General features: G+C 37.4%; 1 long non-coding RNA gene across 2 annotated transcripts in view; it reads left to right on the top strand.

Moving 5' to 3' along the window:
- The first annotated feature begins 478 nt into the window (after positions 1-478).
- The window catches only part of LOC141420297 (uncharacterized), a 53,486-nt gene continuing 47,163 nt past the window's right edge, over positions 479-6,801 (top strand). The window contains exons 1-2 of one of the 2 annotated variants that reach the window (XR_012444920.1): positions 481-575; positions 1,836-1,920. This is a non-coding gene — a long non-coding RNA (uncharacterized lncRNA). Of the gene's footprint in view, positions 576-1,835; positions 1,921-6,801 lie in introns of both variants that reach the window. The other variant, XR_012444919.1, reaches the window with a different exon arrangement.

Genomic DNA, 6,801 nt, shown 5'->3' with positions numbered 1-6,801 from the left:
TCAGGCTTGTTCTTCCATCTTTTCCATGAGTTGAGGAAGACTGTGAACTACAGGAACACTGTGCTTACTCGAGTGAAAAGAATTAGATTCTAGTACACTTTGACACTTAACAACAGTTGGAACTTTTGGGAAATTGGGTAACTTTTTTGGGTCTTGGTTTTTTCATCTATAAAACAGGGAAAAATCTGTCCTCATCTTAGTTTATACTGTATAGCTTAGTGAGGTAACAGAAGTGCATGACAGCTTTGTTAGACACTTTTGAGGCAAAGTAGAGGGAAGGAAGCAAAGTTAAAAGAAATGGGGAGGCAAAAAAAAAAAAGAGAGAGAGAGAAAGGAGAAAGAAGGCAGACAAATCAAAGGAAATAAGCAATGGCAGCGAGAAAGCCTGGGGGAGGGGCCGCAGGGAGTGCGGGTCACGTTGCTGGCGGAGCCATTTGAGCCGAGCTCCGCGGCTGGGCGCGGGCCTATTTAGCTGTGACGCCCACCCCAGGCTTTCACAGGCCTGTGCACCAGGGCTATTGTGACACTTAAGATGGCGGCGTTTGCACAGTTGCGTGCTTGCGGGGTCTGGCAAGGTGGGTAAAGGATGAATCTTGTAATGAATGTCCAGCAACTCGCTAGTTTATGTGTCGTGGTGAGTGCTGAGCCTGAGAGGTGGCCGTTAGGCCACACACTTCGGGATCGCGTGGTCTGTCAGTGGGAGGAGGAGCCTGCCTGTGTTTCCTGTTTCTCTTTTCCCTCTCTTCAGAGTTTTGGAGAATAATTCTGTCTCCCTGTCACCGTCCCTCCATTGGTGAGGCTAGGAGGCAGGGATTCTGTCAAGGTTGTTCTCCTGTTTTTCCTTGTCAAGTTGAGTTTTTATTAATACCGTACTGCTCCAAATGAAACATTACATCTCTCCAGGGCTTCTTAGGAACACCCCTGAACCCCTTGGGCCTACTTTTATTTCCTTGGCTTTACCTTTCATGTCCACACTTAGAAGTGTTGATAAAACTAACCTGTTTCTAACGTGTTGATTATGGTCTAGATGAAACTTTTTTCCCCCTATAACCCCTTCATATGTACCACAAAGGAGGACTGTGGCGTATAGAGTACTTAATATTCCTTCCTGAAGCCGAATTGTGTGTGTGTGTGTGTGTGTGTGTGTGTGTGTGTGTAACAGGTAATCTTTAGGGAACTTGGTACATTTTGTAGATCGCTAGGTTGATTACTAAGAAATAAGATAGATTTGTTCAAATTTCATGGTGAAAATTAATTTATATAATGAGGAAGACAGTAAAGAATGTTGTTGAATGCTTAGGTGGTTAAAAGAAATTTTGGTTAAGAACTGCCCATATTTCATTTAAGCGTTGCCAAAGAGAGTATGAATTGCTGCAGTCCTTTGGAAAATAATTTGGCAATACTTAGGGAGAAAAAAAAAAGCAGGTATCACTTGACCAAATACAGAAACTCAATAATCTGACTTTTAAGAATCTGGCCTACAGAAATAAAAGTACCACTATAGAAGGACACATGAACAAGGATGCTGTTGCTGCTTTGTTTTTGTGACAAACAACTGGAAACACCTGTGTGTCCATCACTAGGACAATGTTAGAATGAACTTGAATTAGCAATATTGAATATTTTGACTGCTGTAAAGCATGTGATGGATTGTTATATGAAAAAAGTAATTTTCAGAAAAGTATAATGTCATCTTTTTGTTGTGTGTGGGAAGATGATGAAGGAATGTAAGATTAACGTTATCTTTGGGGGGAGCTTTATATATTATGATATATTTAAGACAGATACAAACATTATAAAGAATAATACAATGAACTTCTGTTCTCACCACCCAGAATAAAAACAAAGCATTACCATTATAATTGAAGTTCTCTGTGTGGCCATCCCTGATTGCATCTCTCTCTTCCCTTGTCCCCACAGGTAACTATTATTTTAAGTTTAGTGATTATGTTTATCATGCATTTCTTAAATTTTTGTGACATATGAACTTCTAGCATGGGCTATTTTTGTAAATATTGAAGATGAATTTAAAAAAGAAAAGTTAATGAAAAAGAAGAAAACATAAATGCCTGTCTGTTAATGACTAGCAGTTATTTGGATTACTGTAATTTCTTGAGGGAAGACTATAGTAAGCACTTGAGTCAAAGAGAATTAGACTATACTCCAGAGGAAAAGAAAGTAAGCAGGTAGCAGTGAAAGCAACCTCGAGCAAATAATGAGTGTTCCATAAGGTGCTTGAAACTGAGGGGAAACCCCTCACTCAATCCCAACTCAATTTCAAGGGATTTGAGTCTCCACTTGTTGCTTTGGAACAATTTCCTTTGCTTTGGAAGCATCTATAGGAAATGAGATTGTTCAGACATAACAACATTTTAGCAATCATTTAGGTCCAGGACAGGACTTTATTAGTTGAACACTCCTGTAGACAACTGTGTAGAACATTCAAGATTTTAAACTTTCAATCTTTAGGAAGGCAGAATACTTGATGAAATCTACATAAAGCTTAAAACTTTACCATTTTTTCAGTGTTTGTTTGAAATTACACCGACTACATGCTAGTAGTATTTTTTGGGAGCAGTGTTTGACACCATTTTATTTTTGCTAGGTATTTTTGTTTGTTTTTTTAAAATCACTGATGGGTTCATTTGAAGATACTGTTTGACTGTTGTTATCTTAGTATTCAAGGGTGCATACCCCACTTTGTTTGTGGTGTATATTCTTTTTATACAATGTTGAATTCAATTTGTTAATATTTTTCTTTATTTCTTTTGTGCAGTTTGGGGTTTGAACTCAGGGCCTTACCACTTGAGCATCATCCCAGCCCTTTTTACTTTAGTTATTTTTTGAATAGGGTGTTTTCTGGGGCAGCATAGGGCCAAGATCTCTATACCTTATACCTTCCATGTACCTGAGGTTGCAGGTATACACAACACCTGGCTTGCTTTTTGAGATGGGGTCCCTAGCTTTTTGCCCAGACTGGCCTCAAACCAGGGTCCTCAAGATCTCAGCCTCCTAAATAGCTAGGATTATAGGCGTGAGTCACCAGCACCTGGCAAAATTATAGCCTAGGCTGTTCTCAAACTCATGATCCTCCTGCCTCATCCTGTTTACCTCGTTGATTACCAGGGTATACCCCATGACTGCCTTGTTTTCTTGATGATAGCCATTCTGACTGAGATCAGATAAAATCTCATTATAGTTATGATTTTCAATTTTCTGTTGGCTAAAGATACTGACCATTTTTTTTCCCATGCATTTATAGGTCACTTATGTTTTATTTGTTTTTGTTTTAGGAGGTACTGGGATTTCAACTCAGGGCTTTGCGCTTGCTAGGCAGGTGCTCTCCACTTGAGTCATGCCTCCAGCCCTTTTTGCTCTGGTTGTTTTGGAGATAGGGTCTCACTTTTTGCACAGGCCAGCCTGGATGGTGCTCCTTCTATTTAAAATTTTTCACCATATCTGTGATGACAGGCACTTGATGCCATACTCAGCTTTTTCTGCTGAGATGGGGTCTCATGCACTTTTTTGCCTGGGCCAGTCTGGAATTGCAGTCCTCTCAATCTTAGCCTCCCAAGTAGCTGGGATGACAGACTGCATCACCATGCCTAGCTATTGCTTGACATGGAGTCTCAGGCACTTTTTTGCCTGGGCTTGCTTCAAACCATGATCCTCCAGATCTCAGCCTCTCAAGTAGGTAGGATTTACTAGTGTGAACCACTGGCACTTGGCGTATTTGTACTTCTTTTGAAAACTGTCGGTTTAGTTCATTTGCCCATCTGTTGATTAGATTATTTGTTCCTTTGGTGATTATTGGTTCCTTTGGTTTTTGATCGATTTTGAATTGATTATTTATATATTCTAGATATTAATCTCCTTTCAAAGGAATAGCTGACAGTGATTTTCTCCCATTCTGTGAGCTATCTCCACTCTGTGTTTCCTTTGCTGTGCAGAAGGTTTTAAATTTGATACACTTCTGTTTGTCAGTTCTTGCTTTTATTTCCTGAGCTATTAGAATCCTAATTAGAAAGTCATTGCCTGTGCCAATATCTTGAAGTGTTTTCTCTATTTTTTCCTCTAGTAGTTTCAAAGTTTTTGGTCTTACATTAAGGACTTTGATCGATTTTGAATTGATTTTTGTACATAGTGAGAGATAGGTATTTAATTTCAGTCTTCTGCAGACACCCATTTTTCCCAATACCACTTGTTAAGTGGGCGAGGTGAGTCTAATTAGGAGTCTAATTTCAGTCTTCTACATGTGCATGCCCAATTTTCCCAGCACCATTTTTGAAGAGGCTGGCTTTTCTCCCAACATACATGTGTGAGAAACAAATGGCTGTAGCTACCTGGGTTTATTTCTGGGTCCTCTAATGTGTTCCATTTGTCTATGTGTCATTGTTTCAGTACCACAATATTTTTTTTTAACTATGACTTTGTAGTATAGTATGAAGTCAGGTAGCATTGCTCTTTTTGCTAAGGGTTGCTGTGGCTGTTTGGTGTATTTTAATTCCATATGACTTTTAGGATTGTTTTTTCTATTTCTGTGAAGAATGTCATTGGAATTTTGATAGGGATTGCATTGAATCTCCAGATTGCTTTGGGTAGTATGGCAATTTTCACAATATTAATTCTGACAATTAATGAACATAGGAGGTACTTGCTTGTTCTAGTGTCTTGAATTTTTTGCTTCAGTGTTTTATAGTTTTCATTGTAGAGGTCTTTTGCTTCCTTTATTAGGTTTATTCTGAATTTTTTTCTTTCTTTTGAGGCCATTATGAATGGTATTGTTTTCCTAATTTTGTATTATGTTGGCCATAGGTTTGTTGTTTATAGCCTTTACTAGGTTGAGTTATGATCCTTTTCCTAGTTTCTTCAGGTTTTTTTCATGGTATTTAATTTTGTCAAGGCCTTTTCTGCCTCTTTTGAGAAGATCATGTGATTTTTTTTTTGTCCTTGATTCTATTTTTGTACTGTGTTACATTTATTGATTGGTATATGTTGAACCATCCTTGCATTCCCATAAGGAAATGAACATCATATGCTTGGTCTTTGTAATTTGTGTCATTGAATTCCATTTGCAGGTACTTTGCTGTGAATTTTTTATTTCTGGTGGAACTGGGGCTTGAACTCAAGGCTTCATGTTTGCTGAGCAAGGGAACTACTGCTTGAGTAGATAATAGTAAATAAATAATAAATAGACCTCTAGTCTATTTATTTTTGCTCTGATTATTTTGGAGATGGGGTCTCATGGCCTCGAGGTATGGCTTAAGAGATAGGGATTTGCAAGCACAAAGTCCTGAGTTAAAACCCCAGTCCCACCAAAAAAAAAACAAGGAGATGGGGGTCTCACAAACTATTTGCCCAGGCTGGCCTCAAACCATGAACCCATTCCTCGCTTGCTATGGACTTTTACATATACGTTCGTGAAGGAAATTGCCATATAGTTTTTTTTCTTTGTTATATCTTCATATGGTTTTAGTGTCAGCATATTCCTGGCATCCTAGAATGAGATTGGAAGGGACCCTTTCCTTTCTATTTTATGGAGTAGTTTGAGGCGCACTGCTGTTAATTTTTTTTTAAAGGTCTTGATAGAATTCAATAATGTATCTGTGCAGTCATGGGCATTTCATTATTGAATTTTTATTAGTTTTTCAATTTCATTGCTCTTTTTAAGATCTGTTTAGTTTGTTTATGTCATCTTGCTCAACTTTGGTAGGTCATATGTATCTAGATATTTATCCATTTTTTTCTAAATTTTCCAGTTTATTGGAATGTAAGTTTTCAAAAATGTTCCTTAATGATCCACTATATATGAGAGGTATCTATTGTAATATCTCCCCCTTTTTTTTGCCTCTAATTTTATTAATTTGGGTTTTCTCTGTCAGTCTTTTGGTTAATTTGGCTAAGGGTTTGTCGATCCTTGTTGTTTATCTTTCCAAGAACCAACTCCTGTTTCATTGATCCTTGGTATTGTTCTTTTAGTCTCCATTAATTTCTCTTCTCATATTTGCCTGGGCAAATAGTTCTTGAGACCCCCCAGAGCAAAAATAAATAGAATGAAGTCAATGAGGGGGCCTGGGAAAGGGAAAAAGAGAAAAAAGAGGCAAAGTTAAATAAAAGAAAAAGAAGAAAAAGGAAAAGAATGTTAGGAAGAGGAAAAAAAAGAGGAATAGGTAAAAATACCTGATTATATATAAAAAAAAAAAAAACTTGCTACAACATAAAGAAAAAACATGCAAATAAAATTAGGTAAATGTAAAGAGAGGAACAAGAAGTAGAAATATAAAAAGGTTTTAACAAAATACAATAAAAAGAATAATTTAAAAATGCCATAAAAAGAAAATAAGCAAATTTTAAAAAGAAAGAAAAAAAAAGCAAAGAAAAGAATTGAGAAGCTTCTTTCTGGGTCCTCTTATTTGGAATCCCTGAGGTCTTTCGGGAAAGATGGAGTCTATTGTAGTTGTCTCTGTTCCTCCTATACAAGTTGGTGCTATATGTGGGCTGAGGACTTTGGGCCAGTGAAGTCAAGGGTATGTTGTAAGTCACAGGGCTTTCCTTTCAACATGTCACCCACAAGCAGAACTTCCTTCAGAATTGGAGTCAGTCCTTTCAAATGCTTCCACTGCTCTATCAACTAAATTTATATAATATTCTGAATTCTTTGTAATTTAAATAATGCCAGGTAGTCTTTTTACTTGAAGGAAGCACTTTACAACTTTGCTTTGGTATATGTGAATTGACAGCTTCTCTATTCTTGGCCTTGGGCCATTCTTAAGTAAAATAAGGGTTATTTGAACCCAATCA

Source organism: Castor canadensis, unplaced genomic scaffold (genome assembly GCF_047511655.1).
Source record: "Castor canadensis unplaced genomic scaffold, mCasCan1.hap1v2 HAP1_SCAFFOLD_102, whole genome shotgun sequence".
In the NCBI taxonomy this organism is placed as follows: domain Eukaryota; kingdom Metazoa; phylum Chordata; class Mammalia; order Rodentia; family Castoridae; genus Castor; species Castor canadensis.
The sequence above is the reverse complement of the archived record's forward strand: the minus strand, read 5'-3'. Positions and strand labels throughout refer to the sequence as shown.